General features: G+C 46.4%; 1 protein-coding gene across 2 annotated transcripts in view; it reads right to left on the bottom strand.

The window, feature by feature from the left end:
- AMER3 (APC membrane recruitment protein 3) overlaps positions 1-22,930 on the bottom strand; it is a 225,961-nt gene extending 203,031 nt beyond the window's left edge. The window contains exon 1 of one of the 2 annotated variants that reach the window (XM_069617839.1): positions 22,619-22,930. The gene's annotated coding sequence lies outside the window, so the exon portion shown is untranslated. The remainder of the gene's footprint in view (positions 1-22,618) is intronic. The other variant, XM_069617838.1, reaches the window with a different exon arrangement.
- Between the last annotated feature and the right edge of the window lie 257 nt (positions 22,931-23,187).

Raw genomic sequence — 23,187 nt, 5'->3', positions numbered from 1 at the left:
CACAGATGACTGGCATTCAATGCTCTGTGCAATCATGCTGGTACATATCAGGCCCTGCATCAAGCAATAGATGGGGGAAGTAGGCAACCATACATGCATACAGACATGTATGTGAGTGAAAGGCCTAACATTATACTGATGGAGGTACGTGCCTCATTCCTGAGCCCCTCCTTACTTCCACAATACCTTTTTACAGCATGCACAAGTATCACATTTACGCCTGCTGACCAATCCTGCTTGCAGGCATTAGTTTTGACCAATCTCCCCATCACCGCCTTTGCCACATTGCCCAAGATCACATTTGGGGTTACCCACGCCCACATGCATCTCAACTATGTGTGAGGAGAGTACAAATGGGCATGATCAGTGTGCACTTGCATGACCGCTGAACAATCGACACTCCTAATGTGGAATGAACATCACTTAAAAATCTCATGGCCAACCACTGGAACTCCAGCCTGGAACATAACTTCATGCGACTTTGGACTAACAATGTCGTTCATCCATGTCCACTGGCTGCCAGGGCCAGTGAATGGATAACTCTGACGTCGACCACTGCCTTTTGTCATTCCATGTGAGTCAGAATTTATTTGTGTTCACAATGCACTAGCTACAAGTATGACACTGTGAGAGTGTCAGTAACAGGTGCCTTGCCGGCCATTACCACATATAGGTGTATTGTCATTGTTCTAAAATAAGAATAGTCATCTGTGTTGTAAGATCGATGTCCACTGTACACAGACTTCAAACATCCACCTTGTAGGATGGCCAGCATGTAATGGAAGTGGCCATGGAAGCATTTCTGTAGTACTCATGGATGGGTCAGAAGTACCCCAGACAACAGTACCACAACATTTGGCAGCATTATCATGTGAAGATGGAGGCATATATGACATACACACATGGCACCTACTTGATGAGGCTGCATAGGTGCCCATACCTCCCACACCAACCACATACGCAATGCTGATAAGTCCACTGGCAACCTCTTCAAATGGAATCAGCTCATTGACATGTGGTGATCCTACTCCAGTAGCGTGGGCAGAGGCCGCATTGGTGCCGAGCTTCTCCTTGGTCCCTCGCATGAGGTCCCCCATCCTCTTGTGGACTTCTTCCACAGCGTGCCTCTCCACACCAGACATTGATGTGATCTGTGACCTCCTGCCACATCTTCCACCGCTGGCTCACAGGAAGGGTACTGCCAGCCCAAGGGTACTTGATAGAGCTCTTGTTTGTCGACGTAATCAGTGACGATTGTCAGCTCCTCATCTGTAAAGCACCTCTCCCTTGGTGGCCCCTTCTCCTTGACTTGTGCCTCTTCATGGGGTACTGCCTGTTCCTGCTCTGCCGGCTGGCTCCTCCTGCCCCTAGTGGGCTTTGGTGGTACAGGGGCACCTGTAGGTTCACCACCATTTAGCAGGTGGCCCTTCTTTCTGCCCTCTTCCCCATCCTCGTCCTCTCCTTCTCCATGAAGCCCTCCCACTCATGGTGCAAGCAGGGTTCACAAGGTACCCTCAAATCTCGAAGCAAATTCTGCATTGTACCCTCTAAATATCTCCACCTCCGTGCATGTCAGGAAATGCACATTGCACCCCCTAAATGTCTCTGCCTCCGCACACGCAAGGGAGGGCAAGTCATGTACAGTGCTACACGTGTATGGGAGCTAGGTGTGGCCTGTAAATCATGTGCAAAGGGCCCTTGCTCTGGTTTTCACACTGCTTTCTTGTGCATGAATAGGAGACACCTGTTCCTTCATATTACTCCTGCTTTGTGCCACATCTTGCCTCCTTCTGCCATGTTTTGCCTCCAGACCTGACCATCTTCTTATTCCTGGTAGTATGTCACTGTCTGCTGGCAAGTAGCACTGCCTTGGAGTGCCTTGTATCCCCCCTAGCCTGTTCTCCTCTGGCTCTCCTGTCAGGCAATGTGACCACCTCATCTGCCATATTAGGACGTCCACAACTCAAAACCACCAACAAAGCTCCACAGCATGCATTACCAGGGCCCAGCTTCACCTCATCAGCCTCATGGGTACCATGTCTGGAACATCGACCAGCACCCCCAAGGGAAGGATGAGGGCTTTCAACTTCACTGCTGTAGAAGTTGGCATCCTGGGTGAGCAGGAAGCAGGTCCTGGTCCATTCTGATGCCTTTTCCGACCCACAGAAGCCGATTGGTACATATGGGCATTAGAAGATATTGGAGGAAATCATGGCTGACATCAACGCAGAGGGTGGCAGTCCATACAGTGGGCCATGCTTAGCAGCGCTGGGACGAACCCAAGATCCAGAGCCAGGCGAAGGCAGCCCTCGAGACAGGGGCTTCCATGGAGGTCCACTCTGCAGGCCGCCATTAGGTATCACCTCTTCAATTCCAGATCCTGGGGAGGATAAACTCAGCCGACCATGCCCAGGTCATTCACTTGAAGGCACTGATCCAAGCTGCTGGTGAGTACTCACAAGGTGAACTTTTCCACAGAGTTTTTGTCTCCTACGTGGGTATGCATGAATTGAGCTAGTCGGCTATTTTCACGGCATGCGTGTTGTACAATTCTTGAATGGCATGCAGCCTCATCCCGCGCTGTATGTGATGACACATATCTTTGGAGTGGACAGGTGTAGGAATGAGCTCTGTCAGCTTTTGGTGATAAAGTATACTCTTGTGCATGCAATGTAAGATAAGGACAGTAAAGGCTGAGAAAGGTACAGTTAGCAGATTGAGATGTTGTGGGCATGTGAGGTACATTCATGCACACTTGGGTTGTTTAATTGTGTATGATGATTGCATCATCCCCCCTCAGCAACTGAGACTGACACATGTGTATGGATGTGTGGTCATAGCAATTTAGTGCATTTGACTATCTGGACCGACATTGTGACTTGTCAGGCCACTGAATGCGGGGCTATATAAGGTAAGTCATCATGGCATTGTTGGGGTTGGGAGCGACTGCATTGCTGCTTGATCCTCAGCAACGGCTGCATGTATATGTTGCATGCATTCATGTTCGACTGTCAGGGGTGGATGTTGCTAGATGCGGTTGAATGGAGATGTGCCTATGGTGACCAGGTGCCCTTTCTATGGCCCTGCCAGCAGAATACACTTGTGTCAGTGCTTCATAGGTATTATGATGTGAAATAAGTTTTTACGATGTATATGTGGCCACACATCAATGTGCTATGCTCACATGTGTGTGTCTCATCATTGTGACATTTTGTTTTCACTTGTATTCACTTGTGAAACTGGATTCAGAGCATGAGCCTGTGTGTGTGAGGCAGTTGCTTGTTGACTCATGCTGACAGCATGCTACTGATACTATTGAGAGTACACATGCATTGGCACTTATGATTGCTTCATATGTTGTTTGTTCCATTTTCCACAGTGGCTTGGTCTGGAGAAGAGAGTAGAAGCTGTGCTGTGGAGTTGCACCCAGGGACAAGGCCTCCAGACACATGCACAGACCCCTGGCACACCCAGTTGTTTCGACCTCTTCTGAGGGCAATGTGCCTGGGGGAGCATCACATACATCTGGCAATCCTGCTGAGGGTAGTCTGAGGATTCCATCATTGTGATGGACATCTCGGCAGCAGTGGGACAGGGTGGCAGTGATGCTGCCACATAGGGGCCCCAAGCCATGGTGACCTCATTGGCGGTATCTGGGTTGATGGAGGAGGAGAAGGAGGAGGAGGCCCTTGCAGGACTGCCCATGGTGTCTGATGGGTTTACCAAAGGGGATGTGCAGGCTGCACACATGCCCCCGAAACAGGAGGCTGTGCAGTCCACCTGAAGGGGTCAGCACAACCTCCTCCCAGGGCCATCTGTGCAGCACTACACACCTTCACCGACACCCCCACCCAGACAGAAGCTGCACTTCCGATCGATGTGGCCATCTGGGTTGCAGTGCTGCCACTGCTGATGGGCGGCTTGATGCGGCAGGCATCTATGTGTAATACTGTGCAAGCATATCATGAGGTGCTTCTAGAGCATCATGGGCAGAAGGGCCGCCTCTTGTCACAACTGGCAGCAGCACTGCTTTCTGGTGGTGCCTCTGGACAGGATACTCTATTGGAGCCCTGTGCCTCATCTGTGCCCCAGTCATCCTCAAATGAGGCCTGCATGCCAGCTACCACCATAGCCTCCTTTGTCCCTGTCCTGCCATTGGCCAGTCTGGATGTGCCTGTGTCCCTGGTGGAGGTGGAAGTCCATTCGATAGCAGATGAGGTGGTCACTGAGCCTGCCCATGAAGCTACAGGACAACAGGCTGTGGAGGATCACCAGGCACTTGAGGGCAGTGCAGGACCTGTACTCCCCAGACACAGACTGTCATCTAGTCAGAGGGAGTGCATGTGCCACAGACACATTGCCAGGCAGCAGGAGATGTTGACAGTGAAGAGGCAAATCCTGGATGGCATTGCTAGAAGGATGAGGCAGGTAGACACACACGGTGCAAAAGAACAAGGGGGCAGGATGGCGCCTGCTGGCTCTAGTGTCGGGACAGGTGCAGTTTGTGAGGCAGCAGGAGGAAGAGAGGCCACGGCAATAGCCAAGGCCAGGGCTGAGGATGAGGAGAGGATGGCACAGATGCAGGCTGCCATCCTGGAGGATTCTTACAGGGAATCAGAGAAGATTGAGCGTGGGATCATGGAGGCCTTGCAAGCACTCCAGGAAACAACAGAGGCCCACCTACAAGAGGCAGAAGTGGAGAGTGAATCCACCTTGGCTGAGGCAATGCCAGAGATAGGCATGGACTAGCCTGCTGACTGCTGTATAGAGTTCGCTAGTTGTAGGTTTCCTTTTGTTATATTTATTTTTTCAGTGATTATTTGTTTGCATTATTGTACATAGATTTGCATCAATGCAGTTTAATTTTGTTATTCAACACTACCATTTGCTGTCTCTTTATCTATGTGCAGCTCTTGTTTGTATATGGTCTCCAACTAGGTATGTCCTATGGCTGTCATGTGTATTTAGGCAACACTCTAAGGATCATGTTGGTACTGGCATACTTGCTGGGGGACATGTGTGCATGCTTCATGTGACTGTGATGTTTAGTTAGATGCCTTCATGTGCAATGTACCTATGTGGACAATGGTAGATGTGGGTAGATAACATGTTTGCAGATGAATGTGTTTGATGTCTTTGTCATGTACCTCTGTTGCTTGGCTACTTCCATGCTTTGCAGCAGAGGCATGTTGGTCATTATTGTACATGGTGTGCATGGGTGTGTCTACCATGTATGCTGTGGTTGGCCAGGCACTTCCTTTGTACATGTGTTCATGGGTATTGGGTTATGTTGGGGGCTGCTTCAGGTAGGCATGGTGGCATTACTTTGATTAACTTGCCCATATGGCCATGCAGACATGTGTTTCACAAGGGAGGAAGGGTGCATTGCAAGTGTGGAGGTGGCAAGGGATGGTTGCCTGATGCCATTTATGGCACAGGGGATGACATGTTTGCTCTCAGTGTTTTTGTTGGTAGAGTATGTTTTGGATTGTATGTCTAATGGTAGAAATATGGGGAGACATTTGGAGATGAGTTATGTTTCATGATGATGTTTTGGGTCTCTCATTGAGGATGGGGCTCATTTGTTTAGGTGACTGGCCAGATGTTCCACGGAGCGGGGATGTCTGAGGTATCTGTCGGCAGCTCTTTCACCACTGGCCATACACTTCTCAGGATTTCTGTATCTTGGACGTTATGTTCCTTTATGCTACCTAGGCTTCACACAAAAAGTAACCAGCCCCACCCATAACAAAGGGAGAACCCTTGATTGGATAGCAGACTATAACTGTGCCGTATCGATCACTAACAACACTCCCCAATCCTGGACCGACCACCACCTCCTCTCCTTCTCACTTGAGGCCTCAAGCCCTACAACCAACATGGCACTAGCCCCAGCCATCCACACGAGAAGCAAAAAAAATATCACAGTAGAAAAACTGATCCCACTCATTCTTCCTACACTAAGCCAACTCCAAGACTCTAATCCCTATGACCTCGTAGAAGGCTATAACAACACCATGCGCATAGCCTTAGACGCCATTGCACCATTGAAACTTAGAAAATCCAAACCAAAAAAGCACCTCAACCAATGGTTCTCCAGCCATCTTAAAACCCTTAGATTGGAAAAGAGTAAACTGGAACAAGTCTGGAGACAATCTCCGACTGACCACAACAAACTATTGCTTAACAAAATAACGGCCAACTATAAAAAAGAAATCATAGCGGCCAAACAAGAATCCTATAACCTGAGAATCTCCCAATCCAACTCCAGCTCCAGAGAATTATTTACTATCCTGAAAGAATTGGAAACCCTGGTAACAATCCCAGATACTTGCGTTAAAAACAAACAATGGTGCACCAGTGTCCAAAATGCACTAAACAACAAAGTCACTGGCCTTCAAACAAAAATTAAAAATAAGAAAGACTCCCTCACCAATCTTACCAACCCCATCAACGCCGCCCACTCGAGCCCTCCACCCTCACACCACACACCTAACTCTGCTCGCTTCAGCTTTTCCAAAGTCTCTTCCCTCGAAGTAGAAAAAATAATTCTTGGCCTTAAACCCTCCAACTGCAAAGGTGACCTCTGCCCCCCACAAATCATTAAAGACACGGCACGAGACCTCTCGCCATTCATCACCAGACTCATCAATGCCTCTTTTTCCTCAGGAACAGTCCCCAGTAACCTTAAAGAGTCCTGGGTCCTCCCTCTCCTCAAAAAACCCTCCCTTGACCCGTCCATCCCAACCAACTACAGACCGATTACCACCGTCCCATTCCTGCTCAAGATACTAGACAAGACAGCATACCAACAAATTCAAAAGTATCTTGAAACAAACCACCTTCTAGGAATAAGACAATCCGGCTTCAGACCCCAACATGGAACTGAAACAGCCCTGATAGATCTGAAAGCCCAAATAGACGACCTTAGAGATAACGGGAAAACTGCATTACTACTCCTGCTAGACCTCTCTGCGGCGTTTGACCTAGTTGACCATAAAATCCTATGTAATCATTTAGACTCAGCTGCCCACTTTTCACAAGAAGCCATCAGTTGGATTGAGTCATTCCTCAACAACAGATCCATGCGAGTCTTCTCCTCCTCTGCCGCCGCCGAGCCCATCCCCATTACATGTGGAGTCCCACAGGGCTCGTGCGTCTCCCCCACTCTGTACAACGTGTTCACAAAGCCCCTGTTTGATGATCTAGACGGCCTGGGTATCACCTACACTAACTACGCCGAAGATACACAGATCCTCATCCCGTTGACGGGAGATTACAACCAGGATTTGGCCTTGGTGAACAGGGTGTATCTCATCATCCAGGCATGGATGGCTTCGCACAGTCTATGCCTGAATGATGACAAAACTGAACTCATCATCCTTGGTTCTACGTCCAACCTAACCAAACTCGACCACAATTATGCCAACTTCATCATAGATGGGAACCTAATCAAGGTTTCGAAAGAAGTAAAAACCCTAGGAATATACCTCGACTCCTCCCTAACCTTCCACAAACAGGTTAGCTCGATGGCATCCTCTACGGCCTACACATGTAAGCTCATAAGAGCAGCCAAACCCTTCCTCTCCACCCACAGCTGCACTACACTTGCCAGAGCATTGGTATTATCCAAACTGGACTATTGTAACGCCCTCTACATAGGAGCCACCAAACAAATCACCAACAAAATTCAGACGCTACAAAACAACGCCCTTAGGGCAGCACTCAATATTCCCAGGAGGGAACACATTTCCAATATCAGGAAATCCCATAACTGGCTCAGCACAACAGACAAAATCCTGCTTAAAGTAGCATCGCTCACCCACAAATGCCTGAATAATGCTGCCCCACGCTATCTGGCAGACAGAATATGCAAACACAGCCCCATCAGACCCACCAGAACCTCCAATGCTAATCTGCTCACGGTCCCCAGGTTTAAACGCACTAAAATGGGTGGCAACAGCTTCCAGGTGAAAGCACCCCAACACTGGAACTCCCTACCACCATCGCTCAGAACTCCCCAACCTTACTCACTTTTTAGACGCAACTACATCCATTGGTTAAAGAACACGAACCACTAACACCTCTAACACCACACGGCTGCTCTCCGCGTTGCATGCTTTAAGAGAATCTGTAAATTTGTAATACTAAACTTGTATATATTTGTAATTCTTTAAATACATCTACTGCATTCTCTCCTGCCAAACTGTACACATGTTCCTTCATCGTCACACTGTAATTATGTAATGTAAAGTATAATTATGTAATGTAAAGTATAAGCATCCTGTAACCAAGCTTTGAATCACCTTGCTGCTCATGCGCCCTCATACCCTCGGGTCAGGTGCGCAATACAAATGAATAAACTAAACTAAACTAAACTACCACAGCAGTTTGGCTGGCCCTTTTGGAACTTGCTTGTCCATGTGGTTGTGCTCAAACTTCATGACCAGTTATTGCTGATTGGCATTGATGATGAGGGGAAGGGACGTGATCTCACTCTGATTCACTGGGCTACACACCTCTGATGTGGACTATGTCACCTGAACATCAAGGGGCAAAGGTGTAACTGCTGTGATGATTTGGTTGGCTGTTGTTCAGTCAAGTGCGATCCTAGGAGAAGCCATGGACGAGCTGACTGCTGTGGATACAACAGCACTGCTTCCAAGTGATTATGTTGTAGGAGGAAGTCCGCCAGGTGTAATTCATGGAAGGCACAGGACAGAAGAGTTGAGGAAGGTAAGTGCTCCACAGTGAACTGGGTCATGGGTGTTCATGATGCATAGCTGCCAAGTGTTGTTGGTGTTACACTGATTATAAGGCTGACCCTCAAGCCTGTTCGTCACCTTGTAGGGACAGTGAATGGGTGTGGGTATCCATTACTGTTGGGTATGCAACTGTACCCTTTTCTGAACTGGTCATGGGTGTGTGCCAGCATACTGTTTTGTCTGTTCAGCAGGTAGCAAGATCAGTACATCTGTGGGAGTCCAATTGTTGTGTCCCGACGTGCAAGGGGAATAGGGGGCATCCAGTGAGCTAATATCAGGCAAGTAATGTAGCCAGATTACATGAGAGTGTAAGTGGTCTAGTTTGGTGGACTGTGGATTCATCATTGACCTCTGTAAGCAAGGTGGTTCAATGGATGTTCTGTCAGAAATTTCAAATCTCATCCATCTCCTGTTGTCAGTACTGTGCAATGATGGAGAACAGGTGGGCATTGGGGTGATGTGTGTATAGGGTGCTTTGTTGTGATGTGTCACTTTGTTGGGGCAAGTACTGTGTGGGTAAGGAGTGGGCATAGAGTGATGCAGATTGGGGCGCAGTTTAGTGGTGGTAGTGGGACGAGGGCAGACTTGTGGGTGCTGTCTTAAGTTAGGGCGTTGGGGCACAGATCAGTTGGGGTACGGGGACAAGGATGACTTGTGGGTGCTGCCTTAATGTAGGGTGCCAGGGTGTAGTTTAGTGGGGGTACTAGGACAAGGGGGACTTGTGGCTGTTGCCTTCAATTAGGGGGCTGGAGCGCAGTTTAGTGGGGGTACTAGGATGAGGGTGGACTTGTGGGTGCTGCCTAATGAAGGGAGCCAGGGCACAGTTTAGTGGGGGTACATTGGTACTGCCTTAATGTTGGGGCCAGACACAGTTTGGTGGGGGTACGTGGGTGCTGCCTTAATGTAAGGGGTGCACAATAATGAATGCACTGGGATGCGGGCAGACCTGTGGGTGCTGCCTTCAGTTATGGGACTGGGATGCAGTTTAATAGGGGTACTGGGACGTGGGTGGACCTGGCAGAACTGGCTTAATGTAGGGGGCCGGCGCATAGTTTAGTTGGGTTACATGGGTGCTGCCTTAATGTAGGTAGCTGGGGCATTGTTTAGTGGGGGGATGTGGGTGCTGCCTTGATCTAGGAAGCCGGGGAGCAGTTTAGTGCAGGTATGTGGGTGCTGCCTTAATGAAGGGGGGCAGGACACAGTTTAGTGGGGGTATGTTGGTACTGCCTTAATGTGGGAGGCCAGGCACAGTTTTGTGGGGGGACATGGGTGTTGCCTTAATGTATGAGGACGGGTGCACTTTACTGGGTGTACTGTGATGAGGCCGGACCTGTGGGTGCTGCCTTCAGTTATGGGACTGGGATGCAGTTTAGTAGGGGTACTAGGAGGGTGGACTTGTCGGTGCTGCCTTAATGTAGGGGCTGGGGCACAGTTTAGTTGGGGTACATGGGTGCTGCCTTAATGTAGGGAGCTTGGTCCCTGTTTAGTAAGGGGACGTGGGTGCAGCCTTGATCTGAGGACCCGGGGAGCAGTTTAGTGGGGGTATGTGGGTGCTGCCTTAATGAAGGGGGCTGGGACACAGTTTAGTGGGGGTGCGTGGCTGCTGTCTTAATGTAAGGAGGCGGGGCGATGATTGGTGGGGGTACATGGGTGCTGCCTTAATCTAGGGAGCTGGGGAGCAGTTTAGCAGGGGTATGTGGGTGCTGCCTAAATGTAAGGAGCCGGGCAATGTTTAGTAGGGGTACATGGGTACTGTCTTGATGTAGGGGACTGGGGCACAGTTTAGTGGGGTGATGTGGGTGCTGCCTTAATGTACGGGGCAGAGGCACAGTTTAGTTGGGATGCTGGTACTAGGACTTGTCGGTCGCAGTAGAGGAGTGGAAGTAATGGTGATTGCTGGAAAGTAATCCTTGATTACTTTTTTCCATCAGTCTAGAACAAAGGTTGTTGGACAGCATTATGTTCTGTTTGTAACGGGGCGTGTTGTGGGCATTCCGGGAGCTATTTAATTTTCTTTTTGCTGCAGGTTTGTGGGGATTAATCAAAGCCCCCAAATAAACGAACTGAAGGGCCACTGGAAGCATGGTCTGCCACCTTTCATCAAAGAAAATAAGAATAACCTTTACACAGAAACTGGGCAGACTGTGGGTGGTTTTGCACGTAACACAAGGATGTGCTATGTGACAAGGCCTACCTGCCATAACAAAAGGCAAATCAGCATTTTAATTCACAAAGGTAGAAGAAATTCAAAGGTCCCTCTCACATGAAGAACAGGATTTTTAAACACTGACACCAAAACAGCTTTGCAAGTGTGTTTGCAGTTTAAAGGAAGACATGAGAAAAATATATATTATGGCAGTTACTAGTAAATTACAAAGTTTTGACACATAACTAGATTTTTGCCAAAATCTGATATGAAAAGAAAAGGGGATTGCAAATGGGAATTTCCATATGTCTGCTGCAGTCTCCTAAACCGATCCTTAGAGAGGGGCTGGATTTGGGAGGAGAGAGAAGGGTAACTGTTCAATCCTATTTGCGAGAACTCTTGCAGGTTACTGTCCAAGATCGTAAACTTGATGGTGTCATCACTAGTATATTAAGTGGGTGCACTATGAGGAAGGGACAGAGCTGTAAAAACTTTCCATCTGACAGCCGCAAGGAAACACCAGAGGAGATTGCATCTGGGTGGCGCTGTCTGTTGCTGGGGAGGCCTAAAAAAGCCGACTAGGCCCTATGGAGAAGAGTGGGGAACCATCATTGAGAGTGGAGTGACCAGACCCCTGCCATGTCCTTCAAGAGGGTCCTGAAATGCAGCTGGCTTTCCTGGACTTTAAACAGAGGCTTTCAATGTGAGTTGAATTGAGCCAATTGAAACCAAAGTATCTACTTGCCTTAAATAATTTCCCTTTATAGAAGGAGGGGTAAAACTGTGTATCCATAGCCTATTTAACTCAAAACAAAATGTCATTTAAGTAATTCCCCTTAGCAGAATACCATGGAATTATATTTGTTAAAATTCAAAATTAACAAAGCTTATTTGCAGTGTGCGCTGAAAACTATAGACTGCAATGTAATTGGGTAATCCTATTTTGCCTGTTAACCCCAACTTCTTTTAGAAAGAGGGGTGTCTTTATCCCTAAACTAAAAAGAAAATCCCTAAACTGCCAGCTTCCGCAACACAGGTCTTTAAGTGAAATTCGAAAATCATCATAATTTTTGCTATCCAACTCCCTCAACACAGGCCTTCAGTGGAGGGGGACTGAAATCCCAAATTCTTAAATCATCCCTATTTTTCTGTCTGACTTCCCCAACACAGAGCAAAGTAGGGGGGTCTGAAATACCCACTGCTAAATCATCCTGTGTTTATTTACTGCTAGCCTTTTAAGCTCCAGGAACACAGATATTGTACAGCATCGCAAATGTTAAGTGATGTTATTCAGGGAGCAGCGTTGATGATCATTTATTTTGAAATGTGTATAAAGTAAGATATTGTGATTTAAATGTTCCCAAACAAATTGTGTGAGTATTTATGTAGAGAAACGTGTATTGTGTTGTGCCACGGATAAAGTGGTATGTGACATTCATTTTAGAGCAATTTTCTATTACCTATCATCCAAATATATACAAATATATTTCCTGTACACTGGCCTGGTTCTTGGCTCATTGGTAGCTCAGGCAGAGGGATCCAAGGGGTATGACATGCATCAGAAATAGGGTGGAATAAAGAACTGACATTAAACTGTTTATTGTGCGACACCTAGTTTGGGGAGGGAAGGAACTCCCTGTGTTAAGCGTGGCCTCTCAATAAACCGTTACAAGTTACTGCATGCATTTCATTCCATGATTTGGCCCACATTGCTAATCATTTTGTCTGTGCAATGTTCTTGCTCGCGCTAACTACTTAGGCCCACTGTGTACTGTGAGAACGAGACTTATAGCCAATCCACTCTATATCCTTGAGAGTTTACACACATAATTCTCTATCATGACATCAGCTCAGTTGTAGAAAAATATTGCTTAGAGCACCCACTGCTACACCCTTTTTTCCAGAGAAATGGTTAAAAAAATGCACGACTACCCCGAAAAATTAGCACAAACATGGAACTGTTGGCACAATAACTCCAGTGAACAATCAGAAATAGGGACTATGCTCTTAAACTAAGAACTACCTGAACAGGGTCCATGCTGTGGCACTGTGGACGAGGGGGGCAGATACCATATTGTGTGTGAGACTGTGAGGTTGTTCTGTAAGCGGCATGGAGATTTGGGAAGGCCCAAAAGTGGTCCCATCTAAGCTCTCTGGTGCCCATGAATTTGCAACCCTTAATTTAAAATCAAAAGAAGGGTTCAGAATGACGTCTGCAACTCCTTTTGGCAGCAAGGCTGAACGCTCAGGCTTTACTCCGTAGAATGAGTTTCAAAGTACTGAAGTTACAACTTAGCACCTAGATAAATTCTCACTAATCCAAAATGATCTAAGAAAGTGATTATGAAAAGGTTGTATTTTTAAAATGATAGTTTAACTACACATATAAATCAGTACAAGAGCAGTGACCAGTCTCATATTGATGGCAAAAATAGGATGAAATGCAAAGTAAATGACTATCTCTGTTTTAGCAATCATGGTTAACAGTTTCTTTCCTGATTCTGTAAGGGGTATGATAATATTCTGCAATGTCTCTAGGCAAGCTGAAGACTAATGCTCCTTCTAGCATTTCCAGTTGAATGGTGAGTATGCCCACACCAAACTAGTTCTATGTCTTATCAAGGTGCTGTGAGCTCACAGTTCAGAGGCTATGTGTCAACACTTGCAGGACAGTCAGTGGAAAGCCAGGCCTCGTTTATCTGCCATGCTGACACTAAAGTCAATGGGCAAAAATGATCTACCAAAGGGGAACAAAGCACACAGTGCCTGAAATACACTAAGAGTATCTACAGAACATGAACAGTTATCAAGACTATAAACCCTCATGGTGAAGTGTCAAATGGGATGTGGGCAGATCCAGATTCAGGCGTGTCTGCCAAATCATGACCAGGAGTAGCTCCAAAAGGCAATGCGACTGGCACATTGTTGCATCTCTGGACAGAATACATAAGCAGGGCTTTTACAATTAGCGGTGACCAGATATAACAAGAACACTTTCTAGGCAACAGGTAACAGCGAGGAAATTAGATGTTCTTTCTCAAGCAGCGGCCCTACACCAGGCATCATACAATGTGCTAGGATTGGTGTTTCACAGAGTGCCCTGGCATAAAGGATCACAAGCCGGTGGTTCTTGCAAGGGTTCCCAAAGGGTAGCACTTGAACTAGGTTACACATGTCAGCACTCCTTTTTATTTGGGCTATTAGGTGGCACTGAAAGTGCTACCTTAAAAGTTAAACCTATTGTGAATAGCATAAGAGCTTCAAATATGGGCTTTGAATGAGGGTCTCTAATGATTTTCCAATGGAGAAAACATTTGAGGAGGAATACACAGTTGTAATCCCTCCCATTCCCTGCCCCTTGCTAATGTAATCCACATGGCTAATCCCACCCTGTCCTGCCCATCTGATAACTCTAATTTTGGTGTGAGTTCTTCCATAGAGGGAGCCATCTGGGATGACTGTCTCTAAGGCAGCTCTCTGGAAACAAGCCGAAACTAGCAGCCATCTTTGAATAGGAAAGATACCATGCATCTCATGCGTATAATCTTTTTTATTTAAAATTGCTACAGTAATTTTTTACAAACATTTTCTAAATGTTTACAAAAACAAAAAAACTATTCTGATCAAAAATGAGCGACACATAATGATGGTGTAAGTAAAAATAGACACTCGCAATGGACAGCTAAGAAATCGGATACTCCCTCAAGCTCTTTTCGCTGTTTTTTTTAAAGACATTGACCCTGGTTTCAAGTCGTAAAAATAGAAACCTGTAAAGGTTGGCTAGCAAGGCTGTCAACTTCTTCGTATTCTCTGCATGTGCCTGCTTGATGCAAGTATTTAGAAAACATCTAAGAAAAGGGGTTGAATTCTGCTCGCCGATTGGTCATCCACACATGCAAGTCATTCCAAATTGCACGCCGATTGGCTGACAAGGTTGGTGCCAGTTGTAGATGTTTGGGGGAGGAATAATGAACCAGGTCGTCAGGCTAAGGGTCCTTGGGGCAGAGTAGCCAGTAGTAGTGGCGGGCTGCTCAGGCGTAGGTACTGTTAAGTGTCCTCTGTGTTATTCTGAAAGTGTGTTTGCCTTTTTTATCTTTCGCAGTGCATTGTTTGTTTTTAATCTTCATTGTTTAGCTTGTCCTGCTTTCTAGGTACCCGGGCAGAGCTTGTGGTCAATGTATTACCACTATGGGGGCAATCTGTCACCGTATTTCCCACTCTGCCCCCCTCGCTCTGTACGCCACTGACCAGAATAGCTCTACTATCAGAGGCATTCCTCTACATGATCTGTGTAATATGCGAGATTGTAGCTCTGTTCTCTGCTGCTTTCCTCCTTAGGATCTGTGCCATACGTTGGGTATCTCAAGAGAGAGAGGGGGTGCTCTGTGCCTGAAGTGTGGCCCTGTCAACCCTATGAAAATGAAGGCATAGCTCTAGTGTCTGAGATCAGGTCCCGTAAGAGTGGTGTAACCTGAGCGATACCTCTGCTGTCTGAGTGTGTCTCAATCGATAAAATAAGTCTAACCTGAGAGATACTTTTGTTGTCCGAGACATAGTTCTGCAAGATCTGTGTAACCTGATAGGTGGGTATTTGCTCTGTGCAGCGATTGGTTGCTTACCACCTAGCTTCACATGATATAAAGCCCATGCATACACAAGTCCCAGGCCTGTGATAACTTTGTAACAAGAGGGGTATCTCTGCCATACGAAGCCAAAATACATGAGGTTTTTATGTAACCTGAGAAATAGCTCTGTTGTATAAAGCTTGAGTTTACAAATAAACTGGGAGATAGCTCTGATGCCTGAGGCTTGGTTTTTATAACGTCTGTTTAGGCAGAGGAATAACACTGCTTTATAAGGCACGGATCTGTAGGAGCTGGGTAAAGAGGGATAGTTCTGCTGTCTGAGCTTGGAGCCTCTGCATCCAGTATAACCGAGGGATAGCACTAGAGACTGTGGCCTCAATCTGCACATTTTATTTAACTTGTGAGGCAGCTCTGTGCTCAAGGCGTGCGGCTGTGGGAGCTGTGTAGCTTCAGCGGTGACCCTGCTGCGTAAGGCCTGTACATTCTGCTGTGTTAGGTTTGAGCCTGTGATGCATATAACCTGAGCCTGTAGCGCCACAGGAAGACTACACCCAAAGCTGAGGCTGCACATACATGTTCAAGGGGTTATGTTCTAAGCATATAAATCTGTCTGTTCTTAACTTGTTTTGCTCCCCCACTAACCCATCCCTCCTGTTAATCATTCCATCGAATCGCTTTTATATGTTCTCTTTTCTGTCAGAATTTGCAATTCTTATTCTTTGTACTTTTTTGAGCAAAAAATCTGTTTTAGAAGCACTTCATAAACATGTGAAATAAGCTGAGGGGGCTCTGTTGCCTGTGGCCTAAAATTATAATGTCTGTCAAACTTTAGGGATAGCAATGCCGACAGACGATTGAGCCTGTCTCATACGATTAGCCGGTCTGCCTGAAGGCTGTAGAGTTTTGGTGTAACCCGAGCTGTGGTCAGAGGCCTGGCCTGTAGGCTCTGTGTGACGCGGGGGATGAGAGTTCTGTGTGATTCCTTAGTGGGTATGCCTGTGAGGGGAATTGCAGTTCTATGGCCTGTGACCGGAGCCTGTAAAATCTCTAATCTGAGAGGGATAGCTCTGCTGACTGACAACTGAGCTTGTCATGTCTGATAAGCAGATCTGTCTGAGGCCTGTAGCGATTTTGGTGCAACACAAGCTGCAGTCAAAGGCCTGGCCTGTAGGTTCTGCGTGATACAAGGGATTGGTGTTCTGTAGGATTCCTTAGCGGTTATGTCTGTGAGTAAAGCTGCAGTTCGACTGCCTGAGACTTGAGCCTGTAAGGTATCTGTAATCTGAGGGATAGCTCTGCTGACTGACGATTGAGCTAGTCTTCCTGAAGCCTGTAGAGATTTTGTGTAACCCGAGCTGTGGTCAGAGGCCTGGCCTGTAGGCTGTGTGTGACACGAGGGATGAGTGTTCTGTGTGATTTCTTAGCGGTTATCGCTGTGAGCGGAGGTACATTTTTCCGGTCCACGACCCGAGCCTGTAAAATATCGGTAATCTGGGGGATAGCTCTGCTGATTGGCGATTGAGCACGTTATATCTGAATAGCAGGTCTGTCTGAGGCCGGTAAAGATTGGATGTAACCCAAGCGGTGGTACAGGCCTGGCCTGTAGGCTCTGTGTGACACAGAGGATGAGTGTTCTGCGTGATTCCTTAGCCCATGGTATTTTTGTAAATTAATGACAGTTGAACAGCCTGAGACCTGAGAGCCTGTAAAATATCTGTTATCTGAGGGATGGCTCTGCTGACTGATGATAGAGTCTGTCATATCTGATTAGTCGTCTGCCTGAAGCCTGTAGAGGTTTGGAGTAACCTGTGCTGTGGTCAGAGGCCTGTGGGCTCTGTGCGACACGAGGGATGAGTGTTTTGTGTGCTTCCTGAGCCCATAATATCTCTGTGAGTGGAGCTACAGTTAGACGGCTTGAGCCTGTAAAATATCTGTAATCGGAGGGATAGCTCTGCTGACTGACGACTGAGCAGGTCTACCTGAAGCATGTATAGGTTTCGTGTAACCCGAGCTACGGTCAGAGGTCTGGCCTGTAGGCTCTGTGTGACACGAGGGATGAGTGTTCTGTGTGATTCCTTAACCCATATATCTTTGTGAGCGCAGCTACAGTTGTACGACCTGAGCCTGTAAAATATCTGTAATATGAGGGAGAGCTCTGATGGCTGAGTTGACACAATCTATGTACCCTCAGGCACACTTCTGTTTTCTGTGGTCTGACTTTGTTAAATGTGTGCAACTCGAGGAATACGTATGCAGTATGAAGTAGGAGGTTTTAAGAGCTGTGTAACCGGAGGGATAGCTCTGCTGCCAGAAGCCGGGCCCTGTAGGACCAGTGTAATATGAGGACAGCTCTCTTGCAGGACTAGAGAGAAAGCTGAGCCGCCGCTGAATTAAAAATGCAAAATGCTCTCCGTTGAGGTATGACTCCACTCTATACTTGTCACTGGGCCCAACATTACTACCCTGAGGGATAGCGCTGCCATGTGATGCCTTCGCAACAGAATGTTTTTGTTTACTAAAATATGTCATTTAGGTAGTACTCAATTTGTAATGACAAGCAACAAATTGCATTCGTGAAATCTAGGACACGTTTTGATAACGCTGCGGTCTACTTCTCTATCCATGAGTACGTAAATTGTAAGAACAGTGGGGAAAAAAGCATGAAGCAAACAGTGAAACAAAAAAAAAGCATGAAGTTGGATGGTAGGGTTGGCCAATGCAGTAAAAGATTCATGCAATTGACCTAAGATTCCACAACACCTGAAGTCAGGAAGCACAGGAACACGACGGAGCTTATCACATGCACGAGCAAAGACTCGGCATGGACAACTGAATACAGAAGAAGCCTCACTTACGTTTTGTAGCGCTCCAGACTGATATATATGTCCTGCAATGTAAAGACTTTTTTAATGGTGAGTAGTGTGACCAATTAAAACTGCAGAGCCCAACTTCAATTATTCGCTCAAAAGGGTTTCTTACTAAATAACAATAAGACATGTTTATGAGGAGGGACACAAAGCTTGTAGGTGTTGTTTGGTTATTTTACCATCAACTGACTGCCCAGCGGTTCCTGCCTGTCCCCTCCCAAAACACTGCCTCACGGGACATTTTTGAGCTTTCTTTAATAAAGACCATCAAACTCTCCACTAGAAGTGCCTACCAGTTTTTTTTTCCAAAGCAGTCTTCTGAGAGTTAATGACTTAATTGGAGCAGTAACCACTTTGGCAGCAGTAAACGGTCTACTGGTCTAATAAAAATGTCTTAACCAGGTTTGCCTTCAGGCACTCTATAAGCAGTATGTGTGCCCTTCACTGAACTTAAAAAGAAGCAATGGTGAAACCAACACTTTTGGCTTGTGTATAAGTATTAGGCACACAAAAGCCCACACTGTTGGTATTGCCAATGCTTGTTATAGAACGGCTAAATGTACATCTCAGGATAGGAGCGCCCTTGCGGGGAACGCAGCTTCCACTGTGAGTAGGGACTGCACTGACTCAAACATTATGGCAGGCAGCCCAGTATCACCACTGTTCGATAGCCACAAGCAGAAGACTACAGTCTAGTGAGTGAGCAGGCAGCAGAGTCTTCTCGTGGTCAGATTTCAAGACAGGCATTTGCAAGGCTGTCAGTAAAACAACATACCTGCTTTCACCCTTATTAGGGATCATCAGTGCAGTATAGTCCTGACAGCCTTGGGGTTGGAGCATTTGGCCATGTTTTCACAACACCAAGAAAGTTATGGTGGGTTAAAAAAAGCTTGGGAAAAACCCTTTCACCTGAAAGGCATATACATTTTTTCTAACTTTCACAAAAAGTGGTTCTAATTTTGTTTCTGTTTTTCTGTTTGGTTACCACAAGTACTAAAAAATACTTCAATCCATATTTTATATGTTCAAAGAAACTGCTTCAATGCATTTTGAACATTTTCCAAGAAAGGTCTAATAGCCAACATCAGTCAAATGCACTCCATCTCTTCAAAACAATTTGACAATAGGAAACTTGATATTTTCACTCTGAAAATATGTAATTCCAACATCCTGCAAAAAAGCACAGACAGCTTTGATTGCATTGCGTCTTGCTTTCTCAATTTGTGGACAAAATAAATTTGAACACTTCCACATTTGTCTTCTAGCTATTCGAGAGAAAACAGTCTTCAAATATGGAAACAGTTCCATCAAGTTTGAAAATGTATCCGTCATTACAAACTGTAATAAAATTCCAATTACATAGCCCAAACTATTGTCACCACAGTGAACTACAGGGATGTCCAGATGCTTCAAAGTAACCATGTTCTCACAAAACAGGAGAAATGTCACTGACTTTATTCCTCAAACCCCAAACCAAGAAACTTAAAATTCTTGAAATCCAAGATTCCCAGGTAATCCACACTGCTCACAGTACACCTTAACCCAATCGACCCAAGAATCTCCCACCAACCAGACACGCTGCTTCCTCAAAGCCATAGCCATCATCACTGCACACAACAAACATATCTCTTGCTGTCCAGTCTTTCTGTACACCACACCCACACTACCAGAAGTCCCCTTTCCATGCATAGCATCCTTAAAATACCCGGATTGAACATATAGTTTTCGCGGACTACTGCGTTGTCCGCAGACGGCATGACCAATTGAAGGGGGTGGGGAGATTTAAACTCCATTTAAAGCATTTATTTTACAATGGTGGTTCTAAAACAAGCCTTTTTTTGGGGATGGGGTTCACATTTTTTTCTTCTCATGTTTATTCTACACCTACTAAGAAATGCTGTAGTATACACGCCACATCTTCCCTTCTAACTTGTTCACATTTACTTTTTCAATGCATTTTTTACATTCTGATTGCCATCATCACTTGCACTCCATCGCTCTGAAAAGTATTTACACCATCCAACTTCACATTTTCATTCTCAAAAGATGCCATCCGTAAACCATATAAAAAACACATACACCTCAATAGACATGGTGCCTAGCTTCTTCCATTTGTGAAGAAAACAAATGTGGACATCTCTATATTTGCCTTGGATTGATTTGAGAAAAAATTATCTTTGCAGCTGGAAACAGTTCCATTAGGCTTCTCAACATATTCTTCATGGCAAGCTGGAAATATACTGGAGTTATATACCCCAAACTGTTGCCTCCACAATGCACAACAATAATATCTGTCAGTTTAAAGTTAGCCATACTCTTATAGAATGGCAATAAGGGTGCCCAGTTTAACCCACAAACTGCATACCACAAAACTTCCACTTCTCCCAATCCAATAGTAGCAGAGATGCTACAAGATTCATTGGAACACTTCAATGAATGCATTCAAGAATCTCCCACCATACACACACTCTGCTTCTTCATAGCCATAGCTACAGACATCGTCACTGCACCCAACAAAGAAAACACCTGCTACCCTCTATTCCTGTACACCACAACCACAGAACCAGATTGGCTAATCCCCCCGATGTCTGCTGACATCCACGACTGTCCGCAGTCAGTGCAGGCCCCTTTCCATGCCAGGCATCCTTGAAAGACCTGGAGGACATGTGCGGATCTGCAGACTACTATTGTGTTCACTGACAAAATAATACAAGGCAACCTTTCTGCCTATACTGGCCACAACCACCACAATAGAATTAAACCTGCATCACATTTTTTCACCTACAAAGATGGCTCCATCTTAACTTTTGTCCACTCCCCATCCTTCCCAGCTCCTCTTTCGGCCACAAAATAACCTAGAATTTGTTTTTCTCACTTTTTTCTCACTGCGCTGTGTGCGGTCAGCAGCAATGCCTGTGGACTCGGCAGCACCTGCAAACCTTTTTTTCACTTATAAAAACAGCTCCATGTCAACTTTATTCTACTCCCCCACCCTTTCCAGACCGTCTTTCGGCCACCAAATAACTCCAAATGTGTTTTCCATACGTTTTCCTCACCACGCTATCAGCGGACGCAGCTCACGTTTTTCACCATCCAATCAGTGGATGCGCACAATGTCTGCGGACCCCATTTGGTCGAGAGGTATCCACAGACTCTGAATGAGGGGAGTCTGCAGACCAGACCCAGATATCAAACATTTTTTTCCCTACTTTTTGGCTATTTAAAAAAAGAAATACTGCACAGATTTACACCAAATTTACAAAAGCAGAGTGTCAGGACCAAGCCGCTGCTTGTGGCGCAAATTTGGTGAAAATCCATCGAGCAGTTTGGGCTTTAGGCACGAGAACCATTTTTTTCCATTGCATGTATGAGAATTTCCACAAATGTTGTGACTTCCCTTTAACTTTTCCCCCCTGGACGAAACCGGTTCCAAGGGGGCCATATATTTTTTTTGCAAAGGTTGGTTAGGATTCGTCCAGTGGGGACAAAGTTATAAGCCACCAAAAAGGTGTTCTTTCTAATGGTTGATCGACTTAGCCATAATTAATATATATATAGAGAGAGAGAAAGGAAGAGAGAAAGGGGGGAAGAGTGACAGCTGGAGACGCACATTTGCATAGTGCATGTGTGTTCTGCCTTAAGCTGAACATTTTGGCGATTTGGCCTTTGATTTCCTCTCGAGGATATGCCTGTAACAGATGTTGAAAGAAGCAGCCCATTTATCGACACGAGCCCCACCACCACCCCTTCAGAGAAACGCGAGCGCTCCCCACGGCACCTGCCACGGCGGTTGCCAATAGTGATGGTTTTTAAGGGCGAACGATCCACGGAGTCGCCTTACCGCGGTGCCGAGCGTGCACAGCGCCGAAATGGAGCCTCTGTCATCCAGCGTCGGACGTTGCTGCTTTCTAGCCGCAGTGCACGATCAATGGCGAAAATGTAGCTTCACAATGACACGGTGCTGGAATTATACCAGGACAGTCGCGTTTAATATAACGCTCCCTCTTGCATGAACCGCAGCGCCTCGGCAGAAATGGTAACAGCGAACCGCCACGTATGCGCGCGCATTCGGTATTTTCGGACTTAAATAACAACCAAATCAACAAAATAATTCTGAAAACGCCACCACACGCTTGCCTTGCAACCTGATATCAATGCTTGTTTTCAATAAAGCCATGAAACGCTTAAGGATATCCTGAGGGCGCCAGAATCATATTTCACAACAAGCTCTGAATAAACACCAGCATATCGCACCTGTCCTGGAACACATTCGCGGCTTCATCCCCGGAAGCGGGCTGTCAGTCAAAGGCCCGCGCGGGCATTCGGGTGCCTTAGCAACAGGCGGCGGTGGAAGGTGGCGTTCAGCACAAAGGGCAGCCCCTCGCGCCGGTGCCTCCGGGAAAGGATGCAGTGATACATGCGGCAGCAGGCTCTGCTCTGAGCTCGTCCCTGCGAGCCCCCGGGGGACGGAGCAAGGCTGAGTGGAGGAATGCGGAAAAAACAGCTGCTCCAGCTCAACAGGGGGAGCACTTGCTCCTGACTGGCTTTCGCCTAGTGTGGTGAGATGCAGTAGCGCAGGGCGTGCGGTCGAGATCTGTGTGTAATAATAATGAGTTCCCATAATAAAAAAAACAATGTTAATATATATTTGTATATCATTCCCCTAGACGGAATTGCCTCTGAGAGCGCAAGCAGTAGGTGCTAGTACAACACAATTAATGGCAGGGGCGTTGCTGGGGGGGAGGGGTGGGGTAAGGGGGCTATAGCCCCTGATCTTTTGGTTGTAGCCCCGGATAGAATCTCAGGAGTTACAGCCAAAAGAC

Source organism: Ambystoma mexicanum, chromosome 10 (assembly GCF_040938575.1).
Source record: "Ambystoma mexicanum isolate Mex_15411 chromosome 10, UKY_AmexF1_1, whole genome shotgun sequence".
NCBI lineage: Eukaryota > Metazoa > Chordata > Amphibia > Caudata > Ambystomatidae > Ambystoma > Ambystoma mexicanum.
The sequence above is the reverse complement of the archived record's forward strand: the minus strand, read 5'-3'. Positions and strand labels throughout refer to the sequence as shown.